Genomic DNA, 19,354 nt, shown 5'->3' with positions numbered 1-19,354 from the left:
TCCTTATGTTCCAAAGAATTTGAATATTTATAATCTATTGTTATCCTCAGATCAGCCTTTTGAAATACATTCAGAAGGCATTTTCATTGTGATTTAGTCTGACAAATAAACTAAAAAACAGACTAGATCCCTGGTCTTCTGTGAGCAACTTTGAGTTCAGGGAACGTGAATGGTCTTTTGTGGCCCCCATGCCTAGTACACTGACATAAGGTAGGTACTTGTGAACAAATGAATAAATGAACAAATGAACAAATGAATAACTGAACAAATGAATAAATGGGTGTGTTGCCTCCCTTCTCAGCCCTGTTCTCCAAGGCAAGGATGGGGAGAGCAATCAAAGCAGCAGGGTGCCTAGACTGCTCTGAATCCTCACACTGAGCACCAAGAGACAGATCTTTCCTGGCTCAGGGTTCCTGATTTCTGGGGTTTCTGATGAAAAGGCCAGGCGAGACACTGTAGATACACAACCCCATGAGTATTTTTATTGACTTTGATTTCAAGGATTCTTTTAATTGCCTCCTGACCCCTGGGGCTGCCTCAGCCTTGCTTCCTTTTGTAGCAGCTGCAAACACCACAACTTTGGAATAGTTCCCAGCTGAAAACAGCTGTTCACACTTAGTCATCTTTGTATGCACAGGGTCTAATGCAGTGCTTTGATTTAGGATCAGTAGGGGCCCAATAAATGTTTGTTAAATTCAATTGCAGACGCTGTTGTGTCTCAAAAATATGGATGCTTGGTTCCTATGCTTGGAGATTCTGTTTCCATTGGTCTTGAGTGTGGCCTTGCATCAGAATATTTAAAAGTTTTTCAGGCCCAGCCGTCGCTGAGAACTGCTGAACAGATTTAACACACACTGCTCATTATTAAGAGACAGATAAGTAGTTCATCAAAAGCATCAAGGTGTTAAAGAGAGATTAGCACATGATAGGAATTTTCTTCCTGATGTAGTCAGAAATGGGGAATGCTACAGAGAAAATTGGGAATGATTGTCACTCCCTTTATTTACACATTTCAAAGGCATCAGATTACTCCTGAGACAAGATCCAAAGGCCTTCTCATGGACTACAAAGCCTCTACTGTAGCCCCAATCTGGCTTTCCAGTGTCATCTGGTGCTACTTCCTCCCTTACCTCATTTGCAGCAAATTTCAGTGCCATGGGCCTCCATGCCCCTTCTCACTTTAGACCCTCCCAGCTTTAGTACCCTCTTCCTGGAATACTGCCCACTCCTCATCCTTACTCCCATCATCCCACCCATCCACCTATCCATTTGTCTTATTAACTCCTATGCACTGTGGAGGCTCACAATTGACTCTCACTTTCTTAGGGAAGAATGTTTTCCTTGACCCTTCTGGCTAGAGGTTATATGTCCAGGCTAGAAGTTATGTGCACCTGGCATGACAGTCATCGAAGCTGTCATCTGTTATTTGTTAATTGTTCAATGTCTGTCTTCCTAGGTAGCCCATAGAGAAGAGCAGAGGGCATCCTGGAGACAGACTGGCTCTGGAAGATAAGCCCCAAAGACACAGAGCCAAGCCATTCACCAATTATGTAAGTTATTCCATCTTGTCGGAGGAGGAGTGAGGAGATAGAAGATAAAAGGTGTCCTGGTGTGTCTATTCTTCCTGGGAAGCAAATGGATGGTACATCCCTGTCCATGAAGAGTAGGAAATAAGTACTGTCTCACTCACAATATAGTTTCAATACCAGTAGAATGGAGTTTTTCCTTTTGTTTTAATGTTTATTTTATTTATTTTGAGAGAGAGAGAGAGAGAGAGAGAGAGAGAGAATCCCAAGCAGGCTCCACACCATCCGTGCAGAGCCTAACATGGGGTTCAATCTCATGAACAGGACAATCATGACCTGGGCTGAAATCAAGAGCCAGATGCTTGACTAATTGAGCCGCATAGGCTCCCCTAGAATGGTGTTTTTCAAAAGGTACTTAACAAAATGCATTTTGAACAAAATCAATTCATAGTGCACTGCAGGCGGTATGTCTGACGATTGTACGCAAGTAAAAAGACGTTTGGTGAATGGCTCCTTTGACTTTTCTTCTAAACCAGTTGGTGTCTCTTTGTGTCTATATGTATGACAATATTTGAAGATAACATCAAAAGTCTGACTTTGAGGCCCCTCATGAAGCTGAGGCCCACACCTACTGCAGCCTCCCACGGTCACAAACTACCTCTGGCTCCTTCTTCAAGAGACACTTCAGACACACGAGACACTTCAAGAGACACTTTCAGACTGGTGCAGGTCTGTGACCTTTTGAGGTCAAATTTAGGAAAGCAAGTTATGTAACCTTTTTTTTAGTGACAGTAACTGTAAAGTGTTATTAACACTTATCACATAGTTTTTAAAACCACAGACTCCGGAAAGAAATGCATAAACACTCTGCCATTACTGTGTTTCTTTAGACACATTACCTCTTTGTACCCCAATGTCTTTATCTGTAGAATGGGAATAATAACAGTATTCATCTCACAAGGTTGTGTAAGACAAAACATTCAAATGTCTTAGTACCTTTTATGTAAGTGTTAAACACTACCATATACTTTAAAAGACCATTCTTTATTCTGAAATTATATCCACTCTTATTTTGGTATTCAAATGTCTTTCTTCATGAAATTATAGCATTAGTTTATAGGAAATTCCTTTTTTAATTTCCTTCACAAAATTTGCAAAAAAAGTTGGCAATCTTGTATTAATGAGTCCCTCCCATTTTTTGCTTTAAAATTTAACTGATTTATTAAAAACAAGTATCTAGAAACCACTAAACTATAGTATACTGCCTCCCACTTCCATTTTTGGAAGACCTTATAGGTAAGGAAATGATGATATGTATTTTGTAATCAAATAACTTTTAGAATATTACCAACTCTCCTGCCCCTTTATCCATACAATTTGTTTTTGTTGCAAATTAACATCTAAGATTCCATTAGGATATTTGCACAGGGGTCTAAAGGGCTCTGGGAAATGATCTGTGTGTCAAACGGTCTTTAGCTGTGGGCAATTATTCTGCCTATCTACCTTGTCTTGGCATTGTGCAGCAGTGAATTCATGATAAATAATGCCCAATGATAATGTCCTCTGTGATGGTGATTCTAATAGCCTTTGTCACTTGACTTGAGGCAGTAGAGGCATTGAATGAACAAACTGTTCATACATGAGTGACTGAAAGACAGCAGATGACACTAATTAAAATCAAACCACATTTCCTTTTTCTTCCTAGTTCAAGATTTTATTGACCATTCTCCCATGGTATTTCTTTTTTTTTTTTTTTTTAAACGTTTTTTATTTTATTTTTGGGACAGAGAGAGACAGAGCATGAACAGGGGAGGGGCAGAGAGAGAGGGAGACACAGAATCGGAAACAGGCTCCAGGCTCCGAGCCATCAGCCCAGAGCCTGACGCGGGGCTCGAACTCATGGACCGCGAGATCGTGACCTGGCTGAAGTCGGACGCTTAACCGACTGCGCCACCCAGGCACCCCTCTCCCATGGTATTTCTAAGATTTACCTTTTTTTATACAGTGTTATATTAGTTTCAGGCATACAATATAGTGATTCAACAATTCGATACATCACTTAGTGCTCATCACAACAAGTGTAGTCTCTTTTTTCTTTTTTTTTTTTATGTTTTCAATGTTTACTTTTGAGAGAGAGACACAGAGTGTGAGTGGGGGAAGGTCAGAGAGAGAGGGAGACATAGAATCTGAAACAGGCTCCAGGCTCTGAGCTGTCAGCACAGAGTCCAACACAGGGCTTGTAACCACCAGTTTGTTCTCTGTATTTAAGAGTCTGGCTTTGGGGCGCCTGGGTGGCGCAGTCGGTTAAGCGTCCGACTTCAGCCAGGTCACGATCTCGCGGTCCGTGAGTTCGAGCCCCGCGTCAGGCTCTGGGCTGATGGCTCAGAGCCTGGAGCCTGTTTCCGATTCTGTGTCTCCCTCTCTCTGCCCCTCCCCCGTTCATGCTCTGTCTCTCTCTGTCCCAAAAATAAATAAAAAACGTTGAAAAAAAAATTAAAAAAAAAAAAAAAAAAAAAAAAAAAAGTCTGGCTTTTTGTTTATCCACTTTTCTTTCTTTCTTTTCTTTTCTTTTTTTTTTTTTGAAAATAAGCCTCATTTCTGTCCCTAGGCCTAACCTTATAAAATCACTGGCACTCTGACTGACACTAGTGATGTAAATTCATATTTTGAAATAAGTTGGTAATTAAATAAGGAAATGGAACCCATGTAGTGAGGAAGTGAGAATCCATGTCAGTGCCCAGAAGTTCTGCAATTTTTATTGAGATGAACTTTAAAAGTCCCAAACATCTTCCCAGGACCTCCTACTTGCTCATACTGTAGGACTGTGGATTACAGCTGTGAGTAATTCTGGCTGTAACCATACTTAAGGAGTAATATTTATCATACAGACATATAAGTCTTTGCCTCAAACTAATGTGTGAAGGTGTCTTTTACTATGAAAATATCCAGGCTCCTCCAGATATTTCTGAAGGACATGTGTCTGTTCCTCCGAGCCAGCTCTGGGCATTCGACACATCTCCATGAGGGGGCAAAGAAGTGATGCCAAAGCGGCAGTCCCTTGTCTGAACTCTTGATTTGCCTTCCCCAACAGCCCTGCTTGGAGAGGAACAGAGATTAGAGTGATGGCTGGCTCCTGGGAATGTGACACGTGACAGCTTCCATCAGCATTTATCTCTACTTTGCAAAAATAAGGGAAGTCTGGAAACAGGCCCCTGTGGAACCTGCTGGCAGTCAACAGGCCATCCTGAGCCGGGCCTTCAAATCCAGAAATACATGCATATTATCTGTCATAACCAGATAAAGAGGCTGCCAACCTTGAAAGTGACTCGAATTTGACCTTCCTTCACCGAAACAAGGCTAGTTGTTTAATGACCAAAAGATTTATATGCATTGTCTTTAATCATTACATTGAACTCTCAGATGAATATTACTACCGTGTTTAATGGTTGAAAAAAAACACCAAAGCTGAGAAAGAGTTGGTCATCTCACACAAGAGCCCACAGCAGGTAAACGGGGGGCCAGGATCCCAACTTGCCTGCCTGGCTCCAAAACTCAGGCTCTGGCTACCGTGCAAATGGACCTCTTGCTCTCTGAAGAAGGCTGGGTAAAGTAAGCCTGCTCTCTGCAAGACTGGGCTGTATTTGTGAAACTGTCTTTCTAGTTAACCTCTGTCCTGAAATGTTTCTCAGAAAGGAACACCCCATCAGAGATTCTTAAGGGTATGACTGGCTTGCTTCTTCCTGTCATTTTTCTAAAATCCAAAGCCAGGAATAGTATACATATTTGTTTCAATGCATCCATTTCTTCTGTGGTCTTAACTTTCATTTCACCTCAGGAGAGTCTCCCAAGCAAGCTTTGTGAAACTTCAAGCAATACTCCCTTTTGCTAATAATTCTTAAGAAGCATCTGGCTCTAAAGGTATGTGCTGCTGGCCTGTCTCCTAGAGAAATGGAAGGACAGAAAATTGTTGTTTGTTTTATTTTAATTAACTAGCCATCTGTGACTGTAAGGCCACAAACAAGCTTTTGAAAAGGAGTTTTTACAGTTACATTTAGTATCCAAAATTAGTATCTTTTTAAATAAATGAAGGCAAGTTGGAGAAATGAGATTATATCTTATCTGTCTTTATTAGGGTTCCCAATCCTGACCCTCTTACCTAATAACCCTAACCAATATTCTCATGTCTGGGCAATAATGTGCCAAAGGGAGGACTTAGGGCCTGGCACGTTCATCCAGAATCTGACCAAAATCAAAGACCTGTGATCAGAAAGACAGGAGAATGGTGCCAAAGTCCAGAATCACAACCAGCCGATCAGCTGGAGGGTTGACTAACAGGATACAGATGCAATCAGACAAGCTAACTCTAGTAGGGAGATGTTGAACCAGGGGTGGGCAGGTCAGCTGGATAGTGGAAGCCTGAGAACTTTCTAGGTGATTCCTTTTGCACTGACCTTGGCCCACCTTGCTGGGCTAAAAGTGAAATGAAACTATGTTGGAAGATGTTATGTGTTATTGATTAAATGTCGGTATCCCCCTGAAATTAATCTGTTGAGATTCTAACCCCCAATGTGATGGTATTAGGCGGTGGAGCCTTTGATAGGTGATTAGATCATAAAGGTGAAGCCCTCATGAGTGGGATTAGTGCCTTGCAAAAAGGACCTGAGAGAGCTCTCTCACCCCTTCTGCCATGTGAGGACACAGCAAGAAGACGGCTATCTATGAACCAAAAGGTAGATCTCACCAAACACTGAATCTGCCAATGCCTTGATCTTGGACCTCCCAGATTCCAGAACCGTAAGAAATAAATTTGTCATTTATAAACCACCTAGTCTATGGTATTTTTGTGATAGCAACCCAAATGGACTAAGATGGACTTTTTACAACTTTTGCACTGAGAATATGGGTAATAAAGAAGATACACCTGAAAGTCATATATTAAAATGAACTTTGCTTGGTACATAAGGAATATGCCAAATATAAACTCTTGACCATATTTCAAAATGCAAGAAACAGCATACTTGCGTGGTAGAGGTTTTCCAGGGAGTCTGTTTCTCTCATCATACCATCATGACCTCTAACCAGTCTGGTTCAGTATCTTTAAGCTCACAGCACAGGCCAAGCACCACATAAAACAAACTCCTTTCCCGTTCCCTATTGTAGTCTTCACCTGGGAAGCCCTCTGCTTCTTTCATACTTCTCAGTCTGTCCTGACATCCCAGTGTACTAGCCAGGCTCCACGCCTGTCTCTAACTGGTTCCTCTGACAGCAGCTTTGTAATTCTGCCTTCACTCTGCCTCAGGGATCCCCTCCTTTGTCTGTTGTTCCTCGCTTACCTGATTTTTTCCAGCCTTTCAGAGAAGAGGGAGAGAATGCCACTCCTTTACCTTGAACCATGGAGTGGTTAGTCCTGTAATGAGAAAAAGGTAAAAATCTCTCCCCTACTACTATGGTAAGTTCCATCTGTCATGGTCCATTCCTTTCTGTTAAACACTGATCTATCCTTGCTACCCTCTTTCAAAGTGTAAATACTTTTATAAGACAGAGACTTTTAGCATGAATTAATTTACCTCATTTTTTCCCCAGGACAGAAGAAACCAGGATAACAGAAGCAACTCAGAGAAAAGAAAGCACTACAATACAGAAAAAGAGAGAAGAAAAGGAAATAGAAGCACCAGGCAACATCACCCCTTTGCAATTTCACTATTACTATGGACAGCATTGGACTTTTGAAAACAATATCCTACCTGAGCTACATCTTCAGAATGAAAAGGTCAAAATAGTTTACAGGTTTATTATTGTTGCCTTGGGCCAAAAATCAAGGATTAAATACAGACTCATTAATATTTGTGTAGTGGGATAATATTTTGAAATATTAACCTAGAATTTTCCCCCTTATTCCCTCCTCTACCCCATCCTTCCTACCGCCACCTAGTACTCTTAGCCCTTTCCTGGGCCCCTGTAGCTAGGACCTTCCTTATTTATTGTCTCAGCCAAGAGCCTAGGAAGCCTGCTAAGTCCTTCAGATTTGCCCACTCAGGCTTGTGCGAGAGAGAGCGATGGCTTCACAATGTCTCTTCTTGCCCAGAGGGCCTGAGACAGCTTCATGGAGTTTTCCATATGCCACTGTGGTACCCCAGCTGAACGATAGTCAACACGCTGATGAGAGAGGGCTAGCAGGCCTGAAGACACGAGGTTGGGACCAGAAAGACACAACAGTGACCCACTGATCACTCATCAAAGATCAGGCAGGAATGCTGACAATCTTGATAGGTGTCAGGATGGATAAATGATGACAACATAAAAGAGATGCTCCCAACTCTCACCTCCAGTCTGACTCCTTGGCACAGGTGAGCACCCCGGAACTCAGACCCTAAGATTAATATTTTACCACCTGGTAGAAGAGAGAAAAAGAGGGCACATTTCTTACATAACTGCATGTGCAGCCTGGAATGTGTACCCTCTGTGTTGGTTGATAAAACAAGTTGCAATTTAACACACTAGAGAGAAAAACATTTCTAAATTAAGTTTTTAACTTTAATTCCAGTAGAGTTAACATACAGTGTGATGTTCGTTTCACATGGTCCAACAAGTCTATACATTACTCAGTGCTCATTGTGGTAAGTGTACTGAGGGAAAACCATTTTTAAGAAGAAACAAGGGGCGCCTGGGTGGCTCAGTCGGTTAAGCGGCCGACTTCAGCTCAGGTCATGATCTCGCGGTCTGTGAGTTCGAGCCCTGCGTCGGGCTCTGTGCTGACAGCTCAGAGCCTGGAGCCTGTTTCAGATTCTGTGTCTCCCTCTCTCTGACCCTCCCCTGTTCATGCTCTGTCTCTCTCTGTCTCAAAAATAAATAAACGTTAAAAAAAATTTTTAAAAAAAAAAAGAAGAAGAAACAAGAGGGGTGCCCGGGTGGTTCAGTCTGTTAAGCATCTGACTTTGGCTCAGGTCGCAATCTTGCGGTTCATGGGTCAGGTTCTATGCTGACAGCTCAGAGCCTGGAGCCTGCTTCAGATTCTGTGTCTCCCACTCTCTGCCCCTCGCCCACTCATGCTCTGTCTCAAAAATAAATAAACATTAAAAAAAATCTTTTTAAAAAGAAGAAACAAGAAGACAGGGCACAAGGTGGACATGGACAGAAGCAAATGGGGAGCCTCTGCCTCATGGCATGTGAGTCATGTGGCACTTGTACTTGAATGACATGTATAGGGATCCTCTCCCGGGAACTCCGGTGCCAGGAACTCTTGCAGGGGCAGCGCTGCCCACACTCATACTCCAGAGGCTTTGCACAGTGTGAACTGACACATGAAGCCGGCTAGGTTTACATTTCAGTTAGCAAGAGTTACAATATGACATTTCTTTCAGACCCAGAATTCTGAAAATTACTTTCCACGAACACCGAAGCCTAAACCCTATAAAGGAAAGAAAAGGGTCAGGGTTGGAAGAAGAATATAAAAATAGAAAACACAAAAATAAGATAGGACAGGAATGAACAAAACAAGAGAAGTATAAAGAAGAGAGATAATACGTAAGATCATGCAAACAGTCTCTAAGCCACATCCAGTATTGCCCCAACTCCCCGGATACCCCTACTATTTCAATAGCTTTACTTTCCTCTAGGTTAACATGACCTATCATTTCAATTGCTCACATCTTCACTGATGCTAATAATGGCAGGCCAGATGCCCCCATTTATCAAAAAAGCCAAAAGTCTTATGTAGTCACAGACGCTGAATTTGGGAGTAGGAAAAATAATCGTAAGAGGTCATAAGTAGAAATGACTTTAGCTCAATTTCCTCATGTTACAAATGAAAAAAAGTCATACCCTGTGAGGATAAACTGTTGCCAGAGTTCAAATGTCTAGCTGGTGACAGGCCTGAGTCTGGAATCCAGGTTTCCTAATTTCCTATCCTGTACTTATTTCACTCCTTATTTACCACGTTGCTATTCACTACACATCTTGAAACACACATGCTTTCCCTGACTTCTGTCAATAGCACCAACTTTTTTTCCTTCCATTTCTATGAAGGACGCAGTTAAGGATGGCTGAGATGAACAAAGCCTACTGCATCTACTTACAAAAAGAAAGAGAAAGTTATGATAGCCCAGAGACTCTGTTTTTCCATACTTAGAGCTCTACCTGGAAAAGTTCTGGAAAATTCTTATAATAGTAATAAGTTATAAAAAAAAAATTCATTGGCTCTAGAGTCACTATGTTAGATTATAGTCAGCAGATTGTGTGGATGACAGCAGACCTCCATTGGGGAAAGGGTAAACCATCGTTGTATCACTAGGTCCTAAGAGACAGGCTTAACACACTGGAAGTAAACAGGAGAAATGTGGCAGGAAAAATGGGGCTTTGCTCAATGTTATTGCCAATTAAACAGAACTGTTGTTCAGTTATTTCTTTGAAAGAAGGAAACAATGTTTGTGTTCATTTAGGGAAAGGCATCTTCTAAGAAGGTTGCAAAATTTTTTAAAAATATGTATCAGAAAACTCTTTGTCCTTGGAGTAAAGCCAGACTTAAGGAAGCCTTATTACCACAGGATATCTTTGCAATTAAGGAGGACCATTAAAAACGAATGCCATAGCCACCATAAGGAGCTAAGAAAATTGTTCATGTGTCATGGGCATTGAGAAGAAAAAACACAAAGCACTTTCTGAAAATGGAAATCCCCCAATTCTTGATGCTGATGCTTCCTAATTTTCGTGGAAAGACAAAATTTCTTTAAAAGGACACCTCTGTTCAATTTGAAAAATGAGTTCTGGGCTGTTCTCATGTGATATCAAGTTATACAGAGTCTCACGGTACATTAACATCACTTATCAGGCAGCGAGCTCTACTGAGAGATAGCATAATGGATGGAGGAAGTCGGTGCATTATCCAGTCCTTTCTCATGGGTTTTTCCAAAGCTAGATATGTAGCAACATGCCTGTACAGACCATTTCTGGAATTGTTACCTCATATTTAAAATAATGGTAGGCACTATGATCTTGATCTTCTTTAATCCATCCTATACCAAATTGACTAATTAATCTTTCCTTTAAAAAAAAAGAGAGGGCTCTAAGAAGATGTTACTCTCCTGCTAAAAATCTGTCCATGTCTTCCTATCATGTACTGAATAAGTTCCACCCCTCATGAACATGGTAATTCATAGCCTCATGATTTGGCATAAATTTTGCTTGGCACAAAGTAGCATGCAATTATTGCTTTATTTTATATTTTTCGTTGTTGTTAATGTGCCAGATGAACCTTTCATCCTATTCTTTTAACTATTTTTTTAGTTTTCATTTCCTCGTTTGCTAATTTTCTATTTATAACTTCTGATAGGGGATTATTAGTCATTCCAACTTAGAACTAGGTACTCTTTTACCTATTAAGGCATGTAATCTTATATCAAGAATGTTTATGACATCTTTTTCAGAGTCGATGCTATTAACTTAAGGGTGAATTTAGAAAGTCAAAACACTCACAGCTTAATTGGTAGGACCAGAGTTTGTCTTTCACACCATTCATGTCTAGAATCTCTTTCTGGATGCTTTCCTTCTCACCCTCTGCCCTTGCCGAAGTCATATAAAACTACCCAGAGTTTTCTGGTTCCAGATATTTCATAAATTGACATTGACCCGCCTTAAGAGTTCTGATCCTTTGTACCTTTACCAATCTGACAAACTATTGAGAACTATTGGGTTAGTTTAAAAAAAAAAAAAAAAAAGAGCTGTCTCTGCCCTGGATGCCCTAGCTAGACCTGGGTCTTAAGATTTTTGAAACCTGGGTGAGTATATGTGAGGAAGTGGTCATTTAAGAGCTGCAAGTTCTTTTGCACCCAGAAGTGGAGACATCTTTCTTCACTTTGGAAGAGACTAGTAATTGTTCTTGAGAAAACCTATTAAGATGCTTCCCCTTGTTAGTATGTTAACTTGGCCATTGGATGCTATACGATCACATACTATTATGTGGTGGTTGACCCCAAGCTTTAGCTCTGAGGCTTTTTGTGTTATTTTGGGAATGGTGGGAGGACAGGAAGAAGGGGAAGAGGAGCTGAGAGTTGTCTCTGGGAGTAGAAACTGAAGAGAAAGTTTGAAGCGGAAGCTTTATGACTCTGGGCAGAGCAGTGTGTACCCACTAGGTTCAGAGCTGGAAAGAGGACTGACCCTCCCTCCTCCCAGCTCAGCCTGGCACTGCTCTTGCAGGAACCCAGATTGGAGGCGGCTTTGGGCGAGTCAGAAGACAACACCTTGGCAAGGCCACCACCAACATCAGGAGGGGACAGCACCAGTAGTGAGACAACAGCAAGGTTCCTTCAAGCTACTTGGAGGCCAGGAAGGGCACGGGGGTGGACACAGTATTGCCAGAACAGGGGAGAAGGGACATGGTGGATGAGGATGCTGATTGTGGTAGACAGAACGAACTGTAAGCAGATGTAAGCTCTCCATTGGGGACCAACAAGCAATATTTGGAAATATTTGGCTAGCAATCAAGTCAGTGGGGATTCAAGTCATAATTTGGGCATTAAAAACTTAATATGACCTCATATATACTTAGTGAAAAGCCTGACCATATCAGTTGCACACACTTTAAGGATACATCTATGAGGAAAATGCCCCTACCTTCATTACGTAACTCAAGAAAGTACCTCAGATTACAGGTATATGTGAGACCTGTTAGGAATGAAAAACCCACCATGGCAGGCCTATTGAGGAACTATTTTATTTTTATTATTTTTTTAAGTTTATTTCTTTATTTTGAGGGAGACAGAGATAATGTGAGTGGGGGAAGGGCAGGGGGAGAGAAAGAGAGAATCCCAAGCAGGCTCCACACTGACCCCTGACAAGCCCCATGACCCTGGGATCATGACGTGAGATGAAATCAAGAGTCAAATGTTCAACCAACTGAGCAGATTTTAAAGCAGATTGAGCTCTGCAATGCCTTTCACATCAAAATCCAAACAGTGACTTACAGAGGATGAGCCCCTGGTGAGCCTATGTGAGAATGATGACAATATCATTATAGGTCATGGAATGGAAGTGCCTTGGGTCAGCAATATAGACTGAGTGGCAATTATGAGCAAGGCCCTGTGCCAGATGAATCAGGAGCTATCAAAGTGCCTATAGTTGGATTGACTTAGGAAGGTCCTATCTGCAATCATTCCAGGGACTTAGGTCTGCTATTTTATTTAAGATTTTAGTCTTAAGTAATCTCTACACCCATGTGGGGTTCAAACTCACAACTCCCAGCTCAGGAGTTGAATGCTGTACTGACTGGGCCAGCCAGGAGCCCCAAGCCTGCTCTTTAAATACAATGGATTGTAATCCTCTCAAAGAAGCTCCCATTGAATAACTTTTCATTTTTTTCAAAATACATTAGACTTCTTCAGTGTCTACATAATTATGGTTTTATATTACTTGGCTTTCCAACAATCTGTATGTACGTTCCTCTCCTACCCCACTCTCTGTCTTCTAGTTCTTCAAGTCCTGGATCAGCATGGACATGATTCTTTCTGCCTGGAATATTGTTTTGCAGTCCCCCTCCATTCTCCTCTTTCAGCTACCTTTTATTTACCTTTCAGGTCCTGCTTTAGGCGTCTTTTTGCTGCGGGGCCTTCTGTGACTGAATGTCCCCATTCTTGTCTTCTGAGTACTGCAACAGCACCCTTCCAGGCTTTTCTCATGGCTACTTTCAGCTTTCCATCTGCCAATTTTTTAAAATTATTTTACTTACTTACTTGTTTATTTATTTATTTCGAGAGCACATGTACAAGCAGGAGAGGGGCAGAGAGAGAGAGAGAGAGAGAGAGAGAGAGAGAGAATCCCAAGCAGGTTCCATGCTATCAGCTGGGAGCCCAACATGGGGCTCAATCCCACCAACCCTGAGATCATGACTTAAGTGAAATCAAGAGTCGGAGGCTTACCAGACTGCTCCTCTATCTGCCTATTTAATTGTCCACTTTGTCACTGGACTCTGAGTTTTGCCCCTAATTCAGTGCTTGACTCTTACTTAATAGGCATGCGGTATATATGTGTCCATTTCAACTGATCTTTTGTCAGTTTCCCCTAATAACTGATACCCCTTAAGAGAAAGGTCATATCAATTGTTCTTGATTTTACAAGTAGAAACATCTTGCTGAAAGATGCCACTGAAATTAAAATTCCATTTACATCCTTTTCCTCTCTAAGAATCATAATGAATTCCATGTTTCGCCTCTGACTCAGACTAAGTCTTCAAACAGCTCCAAGAAAGTTTCACTTAATCTTAAAATTCATTTAGCACTAATAGGGTTCTTGTAATTTTCATGACCTTTGAAGGAGATCAGAAATTTGCAGATATCAAAGAATCTCAGAGGTCCCTGGACTCCTCAAAAGACAATTTCAACATACATGGAAGAGTATGTTGAATTTTTGTTTTTAGCCCCACAGGCTGTGCCACCGTTAGTAAGAAAGCCAGCAGCATTAAGTAGGGGAGAGAGCAGAGTTGCAAAAAAAGATTCCATGTGACCTAAAATTTAGGTCTATGGCCTCTCCTCAGAGTTTCACCAAAGTATGGGAGCCAAAAAGAGTTTGTGAACAGCTTCGAAGAAAAAGATACAAGTAATTTTACAAGCCGTTTAAGGATTGAGAAGTTGAATTACCTTTGTTGACGTCTGTGTGGATTGGCCAATAGTTCTGAGAAGAACAGGTTTAGTAAATGAGGAATCACAGGGCTAGTTGAAATGTAAATAAATAAGGTACTTGGGGTGCCTGGGTGACTCAGCTGGTTAAGCGTCAGTCTTTGGCTTGGGTCATTAATTCGCGGTTCACCGGTTTGAGACCTGTGTCGGGCTCTGTGCTGGCACTCGGAGTCTGGAGCCTGCTTCGGATTCTGTGTTCCCCTCTCTCTCTGTGCCTCCCCTGCTCACACTCTGTCTCTCTCTACTTCAAAAAAAAAAAAGAGAAACGTTTAAAATTTTTTTTTTTTAAATAAGGTACTTTACGGGGAGCCTGGATGGCTCAGTTGGTTAAGCGTCCGACTTTGGCTCAGGTCGTGATCTCACAGTTCATGGGTTTGAGCCCCGCATCAGGCTCTGTGCTGACAGCGTGGAGCCTAGTGCCTGCTTCAGATTCTGTGTCTCTCTCTCTCCACCCATTCCCTGCTCATGCTCTCTCTGTCTCTCAAAAATAAATGTTAAAAAAAATAAAAGGTACTTTAGATGCTGAATACCACTGATTCTACCTCACAAAACTTATAAACAAAAAGGAAGCCAGAGGGGGAAAGGGAAAAAGAACATTAAAAAAGGAAGGCTTGGAAATATAGGAAGATATCGTATTGCATAATGTATTTGCTGCCAGTAGTAGCAGGTGACAGTCGTGGAGGTTCTGCAAGTGGTTTCATATAGATTAGCCTGTTTTTTTCTTAACTAATCCTGGCCACAACAAAGTGAGGCAAGTATTGCCATTATTTCCGTGTAACTGATGATGAATCTGAGCTCAAAGTTCACAAAGCTAATCTGACAGGACTGAGAACTGAATCTAGGTCTGTCTGCAACCTCTGTGTGATTTCAGTGACACCCGTAGATAGTGATTTTACTCAAATCAGCAAGTCAATAAGATTGATGTGGTCATACGAGGAGAAGGCTACTTGGAAAAGAGAAACCTCTAAGGCAGTGAGAGAGGTCAACACTACATTACTCTCCATTTAAAAAAAAATGTTTATTTATTTAGGGGGAGGGAGGAGGACAGAGAGACAGAGAGACAGAGAGAGAGAGCAAGAATCCTGAGCAGGCTGCACACTGTCAGCGCAGAGCCCCTCATGGGGCTCAAACCCACTAACCGTGAGATCATAGCCTGAGCTGAAATTGAGAGTCAGATGCCAAGTGACTCAGCCATCCAGGCACCCCTACATTACTCTCCACTTTAGTTTACTTTTTAAAAATGTTATTTAATTATACAAGTAACATACAAATGTATACTCATCATATAAAGTTCAAAAATATAGAACTTAAGATCTAACTTCATTTCTTCACCACCTTCCAGGACTAGCTATGTGGGTAATTTGGAGCTTATTCCTTCAGATTTTTACTGATGATTTATGTGTATATGGGTGAATATATATGTATACATATGCATATATGTATATTGTACATGTATAGTGTAGATTTGTGTTTTTAATGTAAAAATAAGATCAAACCACAGATCACTTTTCTGTGACTTGCTGTTTTCACTTAAGAATATGATTTGGCAATCTTTCTCTACCAGTACATTCTTTTTAACTGCTTTTTGCACAGTGCCCCATAGTCTGAGATATACAATAGTTCATTTTGCCATTCTTCCCAATGTCAAGGTATTTCCTATTATGGGTTGGATTTTGTTTTGATTGTTGTTTTGTTTTCAAAACAGATATGATCTACTTTGAATTATATTTCCTAGTATTATGTCTCTGTCAGAAAGGATTTAGTAAAGATACTCTCTCTCTCATTGCCCCTCAGAAATGTTTTGCAGAAAATCTGTGACTTACCTGTGAAATTTCAGGAAGGTGTATACATAGTAAAGTTTTACAATAATATATCATCTAATAATTAACACCTAAAAATCTAAAGATGAAAATAAGGAATTCCCTTTGCTGAATAATGCTTTATTTCCTTTTTACAGACAAAGAATATTAATATCCAAATATTTCATCTTATTGAGATTATGGATCACATAATGATCTCTAGGAAAGTGTAGAGCTGAACTGTGGTCCATCTTTATTTTGCAAATATAAGGGACTTAACCCAGTATGTTTTATTTCCTGATTTTTTTTTTAATTTTTCTAACCTCACTTTTCCCTTCTCCTATTTTCTCACTTATATTCATTGTTTTTAATGTATTTCTAGAAATCAACTCAAATTCTTTTTGAATAGGTGAGAGGATGAACAGATGATTGGATGGATCAACAGACAGAAATTGGTGAATGAGCCAAAAGGCAGCTTTTCCTGGGCTACCTCTGTCAAACATTATTTTTCCTTATTTGTATAATGTTTATTTTTGCAATGAATTACTGCCTTTACTACAGTAAACATACCACGGAATCTCCTTTGTACCATATCCTTTTCTGAATTTGGAATGTTGAATTCCTGCATCTATATTTATGGTCTTTACATTTACTATTTTCACTTAAATATATAAAAGCTCTTTGGTAAAAATTAATCTAGTCATTTTTTACATTGTTGACAAAGTTGTTTAAGCACTTGTGCTTGCATATAAGCATTTAGTGTTTATAGTGGATCAACTAGTATCCCCCCAAAATTCTTGTTCAGAATGTAGCTCAGAACCTCAGAATGTAGCCTTTCTTGGAAAAATAGTCTTAGCAGATGTAATTCGTTAAGATGAGGTCATACTGGGTTAGAGTGGGCCCTAATCCAATGACCGGTGTCCTTTAAGAAAAGGAAGGACTGACATACAGACATGCGAGGAAGATCATGTGATGACAGAGGCAGAGATTAGAGAAATGCAACTAAAGGCGAGCAACCATCAGAAGCTAGGAGAGAAGCATGGGACAGTTCCAACCTCACAGCCTCCAGAAGGAACCAACTTTGACAACATTCGAAACTGTGAAAGGATGAATTTCTGTTGTTTTAAGCCACACAGTTTGTAGAAATTTACTTATGGCAGCTCTAGGACACCAATACACTGTCCCTCTATATCTTCATTAAGATTACCTCCAAAGAACCAAGAGCATCTCAAGAGGTTTATAGTTTCTAACCTGAAAGTAAGGTAGTATGAGTGATCAGGGCTTATCATTTCTAACTCGAGAAGTATAATAATATGAATAATCAGATAAAGGACTGTGAGCTCTCATTGATGATTAGTAATTAGTTTGACTCTGAAGTTCTAAACTGAAGAAGTAAAGAAGTGAATTGTAAACATGAGACCATTGTTACTCATTTCTTATATTTAAAATACAGGTTACTTAATCTTTTTTTTTTTTTTTTTTTTCCAACGTTTTTTATTTATTTTTGGGACAGAGAGAGACAGAGCATGAACGGGGGAGGGGCAGAGAGAGAGGGAGACACAGAATCGGAAACAGGCTCCAGGCTCCGAGCCATCAGCCCAGAGCCTGACGCGGGGCTCGAACTCACAGACCGCGAGATCGTGACCTGGCTGAAGTCGGACGCTTAACCGACTGCGCCACCCAGGCGCCCCAAGGTTACTTAATCTTAAAGAAGATTAAATTTCTGAAGAACTTTGCTTTCCTACCATCCTATTTTAATTTGTAAATGATATTACCCTAATGTCTTAAAAGTATGGTTCAAAAAGCAATGGGAAAGCTGTGAAAGGGGTCTGTGGGCTTGTAAGTCTACAATCATATATTGATTGACACTTGAAATGCTGACTTATGATGTAAGGATAAAGACACTGTCTTAAGCAGCAGTTACAACACTGAATTGATTCTGCCACTCAGTCCTTTAAAAACTCAGCAAATTACTCAGAGTTGCACTAGTGGAAATCCCTACTGAAACATAGCTTCTTTTTTCTCTCCTTTCTCACTTATCATATGAGAATCAGAATAAACTACAAATATACAAGATACTATATCTAAGTCTTAATAAAACTTATGATTATCAATTATTGTTAAAGGTAATTGATATGAATTATATACTATATGTACATACTATGTATGAATTATATACCATATACTTTGTGAATACATAAATATTTACTTTCGGTTTACCTCTGGGATAAGATAGAAAAAACTCCTGGAGCACAAAAGTCATCAAATGCATCCACAGTGGATGCATAATGCAGACCTCACAATAGCCTATGGTCATAGTCTAACTCACTTTTCTATAATGAAAGGGCAGGGATATAGCCAAATCTTCTTTTCCGATGTAAACAAGCTAAGGATTTTGTGGTTGCCTCCATTAAGAATGCATCAATATTGTATTGATCTGCAATCTGTTTCATTTGAATATATACCTTCAATGCCATTGGCCTTTATTTCCAGAAGGAATATAAAAAAAATTGGGGGGCACCTAGGTGGTGCAGTTGATTGAGCACCCCACTTCAGCTCAGGTCATGATCACGCAGTTCCTGAGTTCAAGCCTCACACTGGGCTTGCTGCTGTCAGTGCAGAGCCCTCTTTGGATCCTCTCTCCCCCCCTCTCTGCCCCCGCCCTACTTGCACTCTCTCTCTCTCTCTCTCAAAAATAAATAAACATCAAGAAAAAATTTATGGGGTTTTGGTAGGAACAATTTTGTGGTCAGACCTCTTCCAAATCTTTAAGTAAATGCATTTGATAATTCTACATTTTAAGTGTGACTTCAATTAACACAAAACAAACCATCAGCAAAATAGCAGTAGACAATAAATATTTGTTGAATGAATAAATAGAAGGATGAATGACTTTATTCATTATGTTTTCGTATGTTATTTCTGCTCACATAGCTACATTTTTATTGTAATTTGGCTTCCTCTATTGATCTGTCTTTAGGGAAAGAATGATTCCTGCGGTCATTCTGCATTACAACTATATTCCTTATAGAAGCTAAAAAGTTGGCATTCTGGGTTTATTTAAAGATACCTCTAGACTGGGAACGCTTCACTGTAGGGCCTAGCTAGTACCTGGAACTTAGCAAATAACTAATATATATTCAATGAATGTTCCCTGCTTTAGTCTAGTTTATCATTCCATTTAACCTGTGCACCCAAAAAAGACACCCTCTGTCATGGTCTGAATGTTTGTGCACCCTCCTAAATTCACATGTTGAAATCCTAATCCCCAAGGTGATGGGGTTAGGAGGTGGGCCCTTATAAAAGAAGCCTCGCAGAGCTCCCTTGTTCCTTCTGATACATGGAGACCCAATGAAAAGATGAC

This window comes from Neofelis nebulosa, chromosome 7, assembly GCF_028018385.1.
Source record: "Neofelis nebulosa isolate mNeoNeb1 chromosome 7, mNeoNeb1.pri, whole genome shotgun sequence".
NCBI classification, from domain to species: Eukaryota; Metazoa; Chordata; class Mammalia; order Carnivora; family Felidae; genus Neofelis; species Neofelis nebulosa.
The sequence above is the reverse complement of the archived record's forward strand: the minus strand, read 5'-3'. Positions refer to the sequence as shown.